Raw genomic sequence first — 13,910 nt, 5'->3', positions numbered from 1 at the left:
CAGACCTGTGGGTCTCCTTGTAGCAAGGAAATCACTATGCCCACCCGCTGAATCTCCGACCCAGAAGACTGAGGCCTAAGCCGGAAGTATAGCTTGCAGCTCTCCTTGAAACAAAAGAACTGCGAGCGATTTCCAGAAAAACGATCCGGGAGATTTACTTTCGGCTCCTTAACCCCTGCAGGTGCTGCTGCTGCGGGAGCTCCACCAGCAGCCTGGGAGGTGTGCATTTTAATGGACAAATCATTAAATTGTCGAGTCAGGACCTGCACCTGATCGACCACCTGTTGCAACGTATTGTGAGGGGTAAAATTTCAACAGGAGTATTAGGCTGCTGAATATGTTATGCACACCAGTGCCTGCAGGAAAGTACTGGTGTCAGAACTGTTATGCACTCCAGTGTCTGCAGGAATGTACTGGTGTTTGAACTGTTATGCAAAACAAATGGACTCACAGACAAACTGGGGAATATGACATAACGTACACAGAAGGTAATAGGGTAACAAAATACACACAAAGTGAACAGAGAAGCCCAGAGGCTAAGGAACTGGGTATCTCCCTTGTATTAGAACTGCACAGATGGAAAAAGCAAGATGTTGTGTTTTAATACATAGAGAACCCGAAATGCTGTTGCTAAGGGCAACAGCAAAACCCTAAAGGGTTACCAACGGGTGTGGCAGTAAACTCCTTGGTCAGAGATGGAATGATAGACACAAGGAGAGTCTCCACAATCCTATTTCTCACTTGCAGTGCACAGGTTTTAGCTTACTGCCACTAAACTGACCCCTGACACCTAGCACAGTGAGACAGGATTAGACAGGCAAGTCTTAGAATACAGCCGCAAACTTGCTAAGTTCACAGAGTAGTAACAGAACCCCAGCAAGCTAAACGACTGACTCCAGTCTTACTGCTAGGTCTGGATTGGCAGAGTGTAATACCAAATCCCCAGGCCTATTTGCAGTAAGCAACAAACAAATACAAAGCTACACAGTACTGGCTAACTTTCATGAACTGACTAACCAACAAAGATTCAGCAGCATCTGCTTACCCTGAAAAGAGGCCTTATAAAGCAGGTGCTGTCCACGCCCCACTCAGACCTCACAGACTGTGAGCACAAAAACCAGCACCGGATCCCCTGCCGTGCACAGAGCCTATAACCACTGCACAGCAAAAGACCCGAACCGGAGTATCAGCTGCGCTCAGGTTACTCCACTAGCACTTGTCTCCCGGTTGCCATGACGACGTGGCAGCACAGGGCAGGAGACCCTAACACACAGGCAGCATACAGTTAATACACAGGCAACACACAGGCAGCTTACAATCAATGCACAGGTACAGGCAGCACACAGGCAACACACAGGCAAAGGCAGCACACAAGCAATACACAGGCAGCACACAGGCAATACACAGGCAACACAAAGTCACAGGCCACACATAGGCACAGGCAGCATACAGGCAGTACACAGGCAATACACAGGCACAGGCAGCATACAGGCAACACACAGGCGATACACAGGCAGCACACAGACAACACACAGGCACAGGCAGCACACAGGCAGAGGCAGCACACAGGCAATACACAAGCAGCACACAGACAATACACAGGCAGAGGCAGCATACAGGCAATACACAGGCAGCACACAGGCAATACACAGGCAACACATAGGCACAGGCAGCACACAGGCAATACACAGGAAGCACACAGGCAACACACAGGCACAGGCAGCAAATAACCACAGGCAACACACAGGCACAAGCAGCACACTGGTACAGGCAACACACAGGCAATTACCAGACAGCACACAGGCACAGGCAGCACACAGGCTATAGACAGGCAGCACACAGGCACAGGCAGCACACAGGCACAGGCAGCACACAGGCAGTAAACAACCACAGGCATTACACAGACACAGGCAGCACACAGGCACAGGCAGCATACAGTCACTACACAGGCAGTACACAGGCAACACACAGGCACAGGCAGCATACAGTCAATACACAGGCAACGCACAGGAAGCACACAGGCAATACACAGGCAGAACACAGGCACAGGAAGCACACAGGCAATACATAGGCACAGGCAGCACACAGGCAATACACAGGCAACACACAGGCAGAGGCAGCACACAAGCACAGGCAGCACACAGGCAATACACAGGCAGCACACAGCACAGGCAATACACAGGCCGCACACAGGCAATACACAGGCCGCACACAGGCAATACACATGGAGCACAAAGGCAGCCCACAAGCAATACACATGCACAGGCAGCACACAGGCACAGGCAGCATACAGTCAATACACAGGAAACACACAGGCATCTTACAGTCAATACACAGGTACAGGCAGCACACAGACACAGGAAGCACACAGTCAGCACACAGGCAAAGGCAGCACACAAGCAATACACAGGCAGCACACAGGCAACACAAAGTCACAGGCAACACATAGGCACAGGCAGCATACAGGCAGTACACAGGCACAGGCAGCACACAGGCAACACACAGGCACAGGCAGCATACAGTCAATACACAGGCAACACACAGGCATAGGAAGCACACAGGCATTACACAGGCAGAACACAGGCACATGAAGCACACAGGCAATACATAGGCACAGGCAGCACACAAGCAATACACAGGCAACACACAGGCAGAGGCAGCACACAAGCACAGGCAGCACACAGGCAATACACAGGCAGCACACAGCACAGGCAATACACAGGCCGCACACAGGCAATACACAGGCAACACAAAGGCAGCCCACAGGCAATACACAGGTTCAGGCAGCACACAGGCACAGTAAGCATACAGTCAATACACAGGAAACACACAGGCAGCATACAGTTAATACACAGGTACAGACAGCACACATGCAACACATAGGCACAGGAAGCACACAGGAAGCACACAGGCAAAGGCAGCAGACAAGCAATACACAGGCAGCACACAGGCAATACACAGGCAACACAAAGTCACAGGCAACACATAGGCACAGGCAGCATACAGGCAGTACACAGGCAATACACAGGCACAGGCAGCATACAGGCAACACACAGGCATAGGCAGAAAACAACCACAGGCAACACAAAGACAGCACATAGGTACAGGCAGCATGCAGGCGATACACAGGCAGCACACAGACAACACACAGGCACAGGCAGCACACAGGCAGAGGCAGCACACAGGCAATACACAAGCAGCACACAGACAATACACAGGCAGAGGCAGCATACAGGCAATACACAGGCAGCACACAGGCAATACACAGGCAACACATAGGCACAGGCAGCACACAGGCAATACACAGGAAGCACACAGGCAACACACAGGCACAGGCAGCAAATAACCACAGGCAACACACAGGCACAGGCAGCACACTGGTACAGGCAACACACAGGCAATTACCAGACAGCACACAGGCACAGGCAGCACACAGGCTATACACAGGCAGCACACAGGCACAGGCAGCACACAGGCAGTAAACAACCACAGGCATTACACAGACACAGGCAGCACACAGGCACAGGCAGCATACAGTCACTACACAGGCAGTACACAGGCAACACACAGGCACAGGCAGCATACAGTCAATACACAGGCAACGCACAGGAAGCACACAGGCAATACACAGGCAGAACACAGGCACAGGAAGCACACAGGCAATACATAGGCACAGGCAGCACACAGGCAATACACAGGCAACACACAGGCAGAGGCAGCACACAAGCACAGGCAGCACACAGGCAATACACAGGCAGCACACAGCACAGGCAATACACAGGCCGCACACAGGCAATACACAGGCCGCACACAGGCAATACACATGGAGCACAAAGGCAGCCCACAGGCAATACACATGCACAGGCAGCACACAGGCACAGGCAGCATACAGTCAATACACAGGCAACACACAGGCATCTTACAGTCAATACACAGGTACAGGCAGCACACAGGCACAGGAAGCACACAGTCAGCACACAGGCAAAGACAGCACACAAGCAATACACAGGCAGCACACAGGCAACACAAAGTCACAGGCAACACATAGGCACAGGCAGCATACAGGCAGTACACAGGCACAGACAGCATACAGGCAGCACACAGGCAGAGGCAGTACACAGGCAGCACACAGGCAGAGGCAGCACACAGGCAATACACAGGCACATGTAGCACACAGGCAACACACAGGCAATACACAGGCAACACAAAGTCACAGGCAACACATAGGCACAGGCAGCATACAGGCAGTACACAGGCAATACACAGGCACAGGAAGCATACAGGCAGCACACAGGCAATACACAGGCATCACACAGGCAGAGGAAACACACAGGTAATAAACAGGCACAGGTAGCACACAGGCACAGGCAGCACACAGGCAACACACAGGAAGCACACAGGCACAGGAAGCATACAGGCAATACATAGGCACAGGAAGCACACAGGCAATACACAGGCAACACACAGGCAGAGGCAGCACACAAGCACAGGCAGCACACAGGCAAATCACAGGCAGCACACAGGCAATACACAGGCAGCACACAGGCAATACACAGGCAACACACAGGCAGAGGCAGCACACAGGCAAATCACAGGCAGCGCACAGGCAATACACAGGCAGCACACAGGCAATACACAGGCAACACACAGGCAGAGGCAGCACACAAGCACAGGCAGCACACAGGCAATACACAGGCAGCACACAGGCAATACACAGGCAGCACAAAGGCAGCCCACAGGCAATACACACGCATAGGCAGCACACAGGCAACACACAGGCACAGGCAGCATACAGGCAACACACAGGCAGCTTACAGTCAATACACAGGTACAGGCAGCACACAGGCAACACATAGGCACAGGAAGCACACAGTCAGCACACAGGCAAAGGCAGCACACAAGCAATACAAATGCAGCACACAAGCAATACACAGGCAGCACACAGGCAACACAAAGTCACAGGCCACACATAGGCACAGGCAGCATACAGGCAGTACACAGGCAATGCACAGGCAGCATACAGGCAACACACAGGCAGCACACAGGCAACACACAGGCACAGGCAGCATACAGTTAATACACAGGCAACACACAGGCAGCTTACAGTCAATGCACAGGTACAGGCAGCACAGAGGCAACACACAGGCAAAGGCAGCACACAAGCAATACACAGGCAGCACACAGGCAATACACAGGCAACACAAAGTCACAGGCCACACATAGGCACAGGCAGCATACAGGCAGTACACAGGCAATACACAGGCACAGGCAGCATACAGGCAACACACAGGCGATACACAGGCAGCACACAGACAACACACAGGCACAGGCAGCACACAGGCAGAGGCAGCACACAGGCAATACACAAGCAGCACACAGACAATACACAGGCAGAGGCAGCATACAGGCAATACACAGGCAGCACACAGGCAATACACAGGCAACACATAGGCACAGGCAGCACACAGGCAATACACAGGAAGCACACAGGCAACACACAGGCACAGGCAGCAAATAACCACAGGCAACACACAGGCACAGGCAGCACACTGGTACAGGCAACACACAGGCAATTACCAGACAGCACACAGGCACAGGCAGCACACAGGCTATACACAGGCAGCACACAGGCACAGGCAGCACACAGGCACAGGCAGCACACAGGCAGTAAACAACCACAGGCATTACACAGACACAGGCAGCACACAGGCACAGGCAGCATACAGTCACTACACAGGCAGTACACAGGCAACACACAGGCAGCATACAGTCAATACACAGGCAACGCACAGGAAGCACACAGGCAATACACAGGCAGAACACAGGCACAGGAAGCACACAGGCAATACATAGGCACAGGCAGCACACAGGCAATACACAGGCAACACACAGGCAGAGGCAGCACACAAGCACAGGCAGCACACAGGCAATACACAGGCAGCACAGCACAGGCAATACACAGGCCGCACACAGGCCGCACACAGGCAATACACATGGAGCACAAAGGCAGCCCACAAGCAATACACATGCACAGGCAGCACACAGGCACAGGCAGCATACAGTCAATACACAGGCAACACACAGGCATCTTACAGTCAATACACAGGTACAGGCAGCACACAGGCACAGGAAGCACACAGTCAGCACACAGGCAAAGGCAGCACACAAGCAATACACAGGCAGCACACAGGCAACACAAAGTCACAGGCAACACATAGGCACAGGCAGCATACAGGCAGTACACAGGCACAGGCAGCACACAGGCAACACACAGGCACAGGCAGCATACAGTCAATACACAGGCAACACACAGGCATAGGAAGCACACAGGCATTACACAGGCAGAACACAGGCACATGAAGCACACAGGCAATACATAGGCACAGGCAGCACACAAGCAATACACAGGCAACACACAGGCAGAGGCAGCACACAAGCACAGGCAGCACACAGGCAATACACAGGCAGCACACAGCACAGGCAATACACAGGCCGCACACAGGCAATACACAGGCAGCACAAAGGCAGCCCACAGGCAATACACAGGTTCAGGCAGCACACAGGCACAGGAAGCATACAGTCAATACACAGGAAACACACAGGCAGCATACAGTTAATACACAGGTACAGACAGCACACATGCAACACATAGGCACAGGAAGCACACAGGCAAAGGCAGCAGACAAGCAATACACAGGCAGCACACAGGCAATACACAGGCAACACACAGGCAGAGGCAGCACACAAGCACAGGCAGCACACAGGCAATACACAGGCAGCACACAGCACAGGCAATACACAGGCCGCACACAGGCAATACACAGGCAATACACATGGAGCACAAAGGCAGCCCACAGGCAATACACATGCACAGGCAGCACACAGGCACAGGCAGCATACAGTCAATACACAGGCAACACACAGGCATCTTACAGTCAATACACAGGTACAGGCAGCACACAGGCACAGGAAGCACACAGTCAGCACACAGGCAAAGACAGCACACAAGCAATACACAGGCAGCACACAGGCAACACAAAGTCACAGGCAACACATAGGCACAGGTAGCATACAGGCAGTACACAGGCACAGACAGCATACAGGCAGCACACAGGCAGAGGCAGTACACAGGCAGCACACAGGCAGAGGCAGCACACAGGCAATACACAGGCACATGTAGCACACAGGCAACACACAGGCAATACACAGGCAACACAAAGTCACAGGCAACACATAGGCACAGGCAGCATACAGGCAGTACACAGGCAATACACAGGCACAGGAAGCATACAGGCAGCACACAGGCAATACACAGGCATCACACAGGCAGAGGAAACACACAGGTAATAAACAGGCACAGGTAGCACACAGGCACAGGCAGCACACAGGCAACACACAGGAAGCACACAGGCACAGGAAGCATACAGGCAATACATAGGCACAGGAAGCACACAGGCAATACACAGGCAACACACAGGCAGAGGCAGCACACAAGCACAGGCAGCACACAGGCAAATCACAGGCAGCACACAGGCAATACACAGGCAGCACACAGGCAATACACAGGCAACACACAGGCAGAGGCAGCACACAGGCAAATCACAGGCAGCGCACAGGCAATACACAGGCAGCACACAGGCAATACACAGGCAACACACAGGCCGAGGCAGCACACAAGCACAGGCAGCACACAGGCAATACACAGGCAGCACACAGGCAATACACAGGCAGCACACAGGCAATACACAGGCAGCACAAAGGCAGCCCACAGGCAATACACACGCATAGGCAGCACACAGGCAACACACAGGCACAGGCAGCATACAGGCAACACACAGGCAGCTTACAGTCAATACACAGGTACAGGCAGCACACAGGCAACACATAGGCACAGGAAGCACACAGTCAGCACACAGGCAAAGGCAGCACACAAGCAATACAAATGCAGCACACAAGCAATACACAGGCAGCACACAGGCAACACAAAGTCACAGGCCACACATAGGCACAGGCAGCATACAGGCAGTACACAGGCAATGCACAGGCAGCATACAGGCAACACACAGGCAGCACACAGGCAACACACAGGCACAGGCAGCATACAGTTAATACACATGCAACACACAGGCAGCTTACAGTCAATGCACAGGTACAGGCAGCACACAGGCAACACACAGGCAAAGGCAGCACACAAGCAACACACAGGCAGCACACAGGCAATACACAGGCAACACAAAGTCACAGGCCACACATAGGCACAGGCAGCATACAGGCAGTACACAGGCAATACACAGGCAGAGGCAGCATACAGGCAACACACAGGCAATACACAGGCAGCACACAGGCAGAGGCAGCATACAGGCAATACACAGGCACAGGTAGCACACAGGCAACACACAGGCAATACACAGGCAACACAAAGTCACAGGTAACACATAGGCACAGGCAGCATACAGGCAGTACACAGGCAACACATAGGCACAGGCAGCATACAGGCAGTACACAGGCAATACACAAGCATAGGCAGCATACAGGAAGCACACAGGCAATACACAGGCATCACACAGGCACAGGTAGCACACAGGCACAGGCAATACACAGGCACAGGTAGCACACAGGCAGCACACAGGCAATACACAGGCATCACACAGGCAGAGGAAACACACAGGTAATAAACAGGCACAGGTAGCACACAGGCACAGGCAGCACACAGGCAATACACAGGCACATGTAGCACACAGGCAACACACAGGCAATACACAGGCAACACAAAGTCACAGGCAACACATAGGCACAGGCAGCATACAGGCAGTACACAGGCAATACACAGGCACAGGAAGCATACAGGCAGCACACAGGCAATACACAGGCATCACACAGGCAGAGGAAACACACAGGTAATAAACAGGCACAGGTAGCACACAGGCACAGGCAGCACACAGGCAACACACAGGAAGCACACAGGCACAGGAAGCATACAGGCAACACATAGGCACAGGTAGCATACAGGCAGTACACAGGCACAGACAGCATACAGGCAGCACACAGGCAGAGGCAGTACACAGGCAGCACACAGGCAGAGGCAGCACACAGGCAATACACAGGCACATGTAGCACACAGGCAACACACAGGCAATACACAGGCAACACAAAGTCACAGGCAACACATAGGCACAGGCAGCATACAGGCAGTACACAGGCAATACACAGGCACAGGAAGCATACAGGCAGCACACAGGCAATACACAGGCATCACACAGGCAGAGGAAACACACAGGTAATAAACAGGCACAGGTAGCACACAGGCACAGGCAGCACACAGGCAACACACAGGAAGCACACAGGCACAGGAAGCATACAGGCAATACATAGGCACAGGAAGCACACAGGCAATACACAGGCAACACACAGGCAGAGGCAGCACACAAGCACAGGCAGCACACAGGCAAATCACAGGCAGCACACAGGCAATACACAGGCAGCACACAGGCAATACACAGGCAACACACAGGCAGAGGCAGCACACAGGCAAATCACAGGCAGCGCACAGGCAATACACAGGCAGCACACAGGCAATACACAGGCAACACACAGGCCGAGGCAGCACACAAGCACAGGCAGCACACAGGCAATACACAGGCAGCACACAGGCAATACACAGGCAGCACACAGGCAATACACAGGCAGCACAAAGGCAGCCCACAGGCAATACACACGCATAGGCAGCACACAGGCAACACACAGGCACAGGCAGCATACAGGCAACACACAGGCAGCTTACAGTCAATACACAGGTACAGGCAGCACACAGGCAACACATAGGCACAGGAAGCACACAGTCAGCACACAGGCAAAGGCAGCACACAAGCAATACAAATGCAGCACACAAGCAATACACAGGCAGCACACAGGCAACACAAAGTCACAGGCCACACATAGGCACAGGCAGCATACAGGCAGTACACAGGCAATGCACAGGCAGCATACAGGCAACACACAGGCAGCACACAGGCAACACACAGGCACAGGCAGCATACAGTTAATACACATGCAACACACAGGCAGCTTACAGTCAATGCACAGGTACAGGCAGCACACAGGCAACACACAGGCAAAGGCAGCACACAAGCAACACACAGGCAGCACACAGGCAATACACAGGCAACACAAAGTCACAGGCCACACATAGGCACAGGCAGCATACAGGCAGTACACAGGCAATACACAGGCAGAGGCAGCATACAGGCAACACACAGGCAATACACAGGCAGCACACAGGCAGAGGCAGCATACAGGCAATACACAGGCACAGGTAGCACACAGGCAACACACAGGCAATACACAGGCAACACAAAGTCACAGGTAACACATAGGCACAGGCAGCATACAGGCAGTACACAGGCAACACATAGGCACAGGCAGCATACAGGCAGTACACAGGCAATACACAAGCATAGGCAGCATACAGGAAGCACACAGGCAATACACAGGCATCACACAGGCACAGGTAGCACACAGGCACAGGCAATACACAGGCACAGGTAGCACACAGGCAGCACACAGGCAATACACAGGCATCACACAGGCAGAGGAAACACACAGGTAATAAACAGGCACAGGTAGCACACAGGCACAGGCAGCACACAGGCAATACACAGGCACATGTAGCACACAGGCAACACACAGGCAATACACAGGCAACACAAAGTCACAGGCAACACATAGGCACAGGCAGCATACAGGCAGTACACAGGCAATACACAGGCACAGGAAGCATACAGGCAGCACACAGGCAATACACAGGCATCACACAGGCAGAGGAAACACACAGGTAATAAACAGGCACAGGTAGCACACAGGCACAGGCAGCACACAGGCAACACACAGGAAGCACACAGGCACAGGAAGCATACAGGCAATACATAGGCACAGGAAGCACACAGGCAATACACAGGCAACACACAGGCAGAGGCAGCACACAAGCACAGGCAGCACACAGGCAAATCACAGGCAGCACACAGGCAATACACAGGCAGCACACAGGCAATACACAGGCAACACACAGGCAGAGGCAGCACACAGGCAAATCACAGGCAGCGCACAGGCAATACACAGGCAGCACACAGGCAATACACAGGCAACACACAGGCAGAGGCAGCACACAAGCACAGGCAGCACACAGGCAATACACAGGCAGCACACAGGCAATACACAGGCAGCACACAGGCAATACACAGGCAGCACAAAGGCAGCCCACAGGCAATACACACGCATAGGCAGCACACAGGCAACACACAGGCACAGGCAGCATACAGGCAACACACAGGCAGCTTACAGTCAATACACAGGTACAGGCAGCACACAGGCAACACATAGGCACAGGAAGCACACAGTCAGCACACAGGCAAAGGCAGCACACAAGCAATACACACAGGCAGCACACAGGCAACACAAAGTCACAGGCCACACATAGGCACAGGCAGCATACAGGCAGTACACAGGCAATGCACAGGCAGCATACAGGCAACACACAGGCAGCACACAGGCAACACACAGGCACAGGCAGCAAACAGTTAATACACAGGCAACACACAGGCAGCTTACAGTCAATGCACAGGTACAGGCAGCACACAGGCAACACACAGGCAAAGGCAGCACACAAGCAACACACAGGCAGCACACAGGCAATACACAGGCAACACAAAGTCACAGGCCACACATAGGCACAGGCAGCATACAGGCAGTACACAGGCAATACACAGGCACAGGCAGCATACAGGCAACACACAGGCAATACACAGGCAGCACACAGGCAGAGGCAGCATACAGGCAATACACAGGCACAGGTAGCACACAGGCAACACACAGGCAATACACAGGCAACACAAAGTCACAGGTAACACATAGGCACAGGCAGCATACAGGCAGTACACAGGCAACACATAGGCACAGGCAGCATACAGGCAGTACACAGGCAATACACAAGCATAGGCAGCATACAGGAAGCACACAGGCAATACACAGGCATCACACAGGCACAGGTAGCACACAGGCACAGGCAATACACAGGCACAGGTAGCACACAGGTACAGGCAACACACAGGAAGCACACAGGCACAGGAAACACACAGGCAATACACAGGCAACACACAGGCAGAGGCAGCACACAAGCACAGGCAGCACACAGGCAATACACAGGCAGCACACAGGCAATACACAGGCACAGGCAATACACAGGCAGCACACAGGCAATACACAGGCAGCACACAGGCACAGGTAATACACAGGCAGCACACAGGCAAAACACAGGCAGCCCACAGGCAATACACATGCACAGGCAGCACACAGGCAACACACAGGCACAGGCAGCATACAGTCAATACACAGGCAACACACAGGCAGCTTACAGTCAATACACAGGTACAGGCAGTACACAGGCAACACATAGGCACAGGAAGCACACAGTCATGACACAGGCAGAGGCAGTACACAAGCAATACACAGGCAGCACACAGGCAATACACAGGCAACACAAAGTCACAGGCAACACATAGGCACAGGCAGCATACAGGCAGTACACAGGCAACACACAGGAAACACACAGGCAACACATAGGCACTGGCAGCACACAGGCCCAGACAACACACAGGCACAGGCAGCACACAGGCAATACGCAGGCAGAACACAGGCAATACACAGGAAGCGCACAGGCAATACACCGGCAGCACACAGGCAATACACCGGCAGCACACAGGCAATACACAGGAAGCACACAGGCAATACACAGGAAGCACACAGGCAATACACAGGAAGCACACAGGCAATACACCGGCAGCACACAGGCAATACACAGGAAGCACACAGGCAATACACAGGCAGAACATAAGAACAGGGAATACACAGGCAGCACACCGGCAATTTGAAATAAGCATACCCGGAAACACACTGAGATGAAGATGATTGCTGATCTTTGTCTAATTTAGTAAATGCAGTCCTTAAAACAAAAGTAGCAAAATAAAGACACCCATCTCAGTGGAAAACAGACATACAGCGTGGTATACATTTATTCAGAAAAGAGCGCGCGGTTTGTAAATGTACACACCAGTGATGGAACTAGTGGCGGTGCTGCTGGTGCAGTGAATGGGCCCATAGCATTATGATTCATACCGACTCATTTTATGCCGCTACCGATCACGGTCCCTGCTGCTCAGAGCCGTCGACACCTTGTCCCTCAGTAACTACAGCAAGCAGATGAACAGCTCAGGCTGAGACTGGGGATCTTGTGACAGTCTCCAGCGTCAATCCCTAGTACGAGCCATACTGCAGTTCTGGGAAAAGAAATTAAATTGTAGTATACAGTACAGTATGTCACCCACTGCCAATCATCCTCTCCCTGGTGTCACCCACTGCCAGTCATCCTCTCTCTGGTGTCACCCACTGCCAGTCACCTTCTCCCTGGTCTCACCCACTGCCAGTCACCCTCTCCCTGGTGTCACCCACTGCCAGTCATCCTCTCCCTGGTGTCACCCACTGCCAGTCACCCTCTCCCTGGTGTCACCCACTGCCAGTCATCCTCTCCCTGGTGTCACCCACTGCCAGTCATCCTCTCCCTGGTGTCACCCACTGCCAGTCATCCTCTCCCTGGTGTCACTCACTGCCAGTCATCCTCTCCCTGGTGTCACCCACTGCCAGTCATCCTCTCCCTGGTGTCACCCACTGCCAGTCATCCTCTCCCTGGTGTCACCCACTGCCAGTCACCCTCTCCCTGTGTCACCCACTGCCAGTCATCCTCTCCCTGGTGTCACCCACTGCCAGTCATCCTCTCCCTGGTGTCACCCACTGCCAGTCATCCTCTCCCTGGTGTCACCCACTGCCAGTCATCCTCTCCCTGGTGTCACCCACTGCCAGTC

Source organism: Pseudophryne corroboree, chromosome 5 (assembly GCF_028390025.1).
Source record: "Pseudophryne corroboree isolate aPseCor3 chromosome 5, aPseCor3.hap2, whole genome shotgun sequence".
Lineage (NCBI taxonomy): Eukaryota > Metazoa > Chordata > Amphibia > Anura > Myobatrachidae > Pseudophryne > Pseudophryne corroboree.
The sequence above is the reverse complement of the archived record's forward strand: the minus strand, read 5'-3'. Positions refer to the sequence as shown.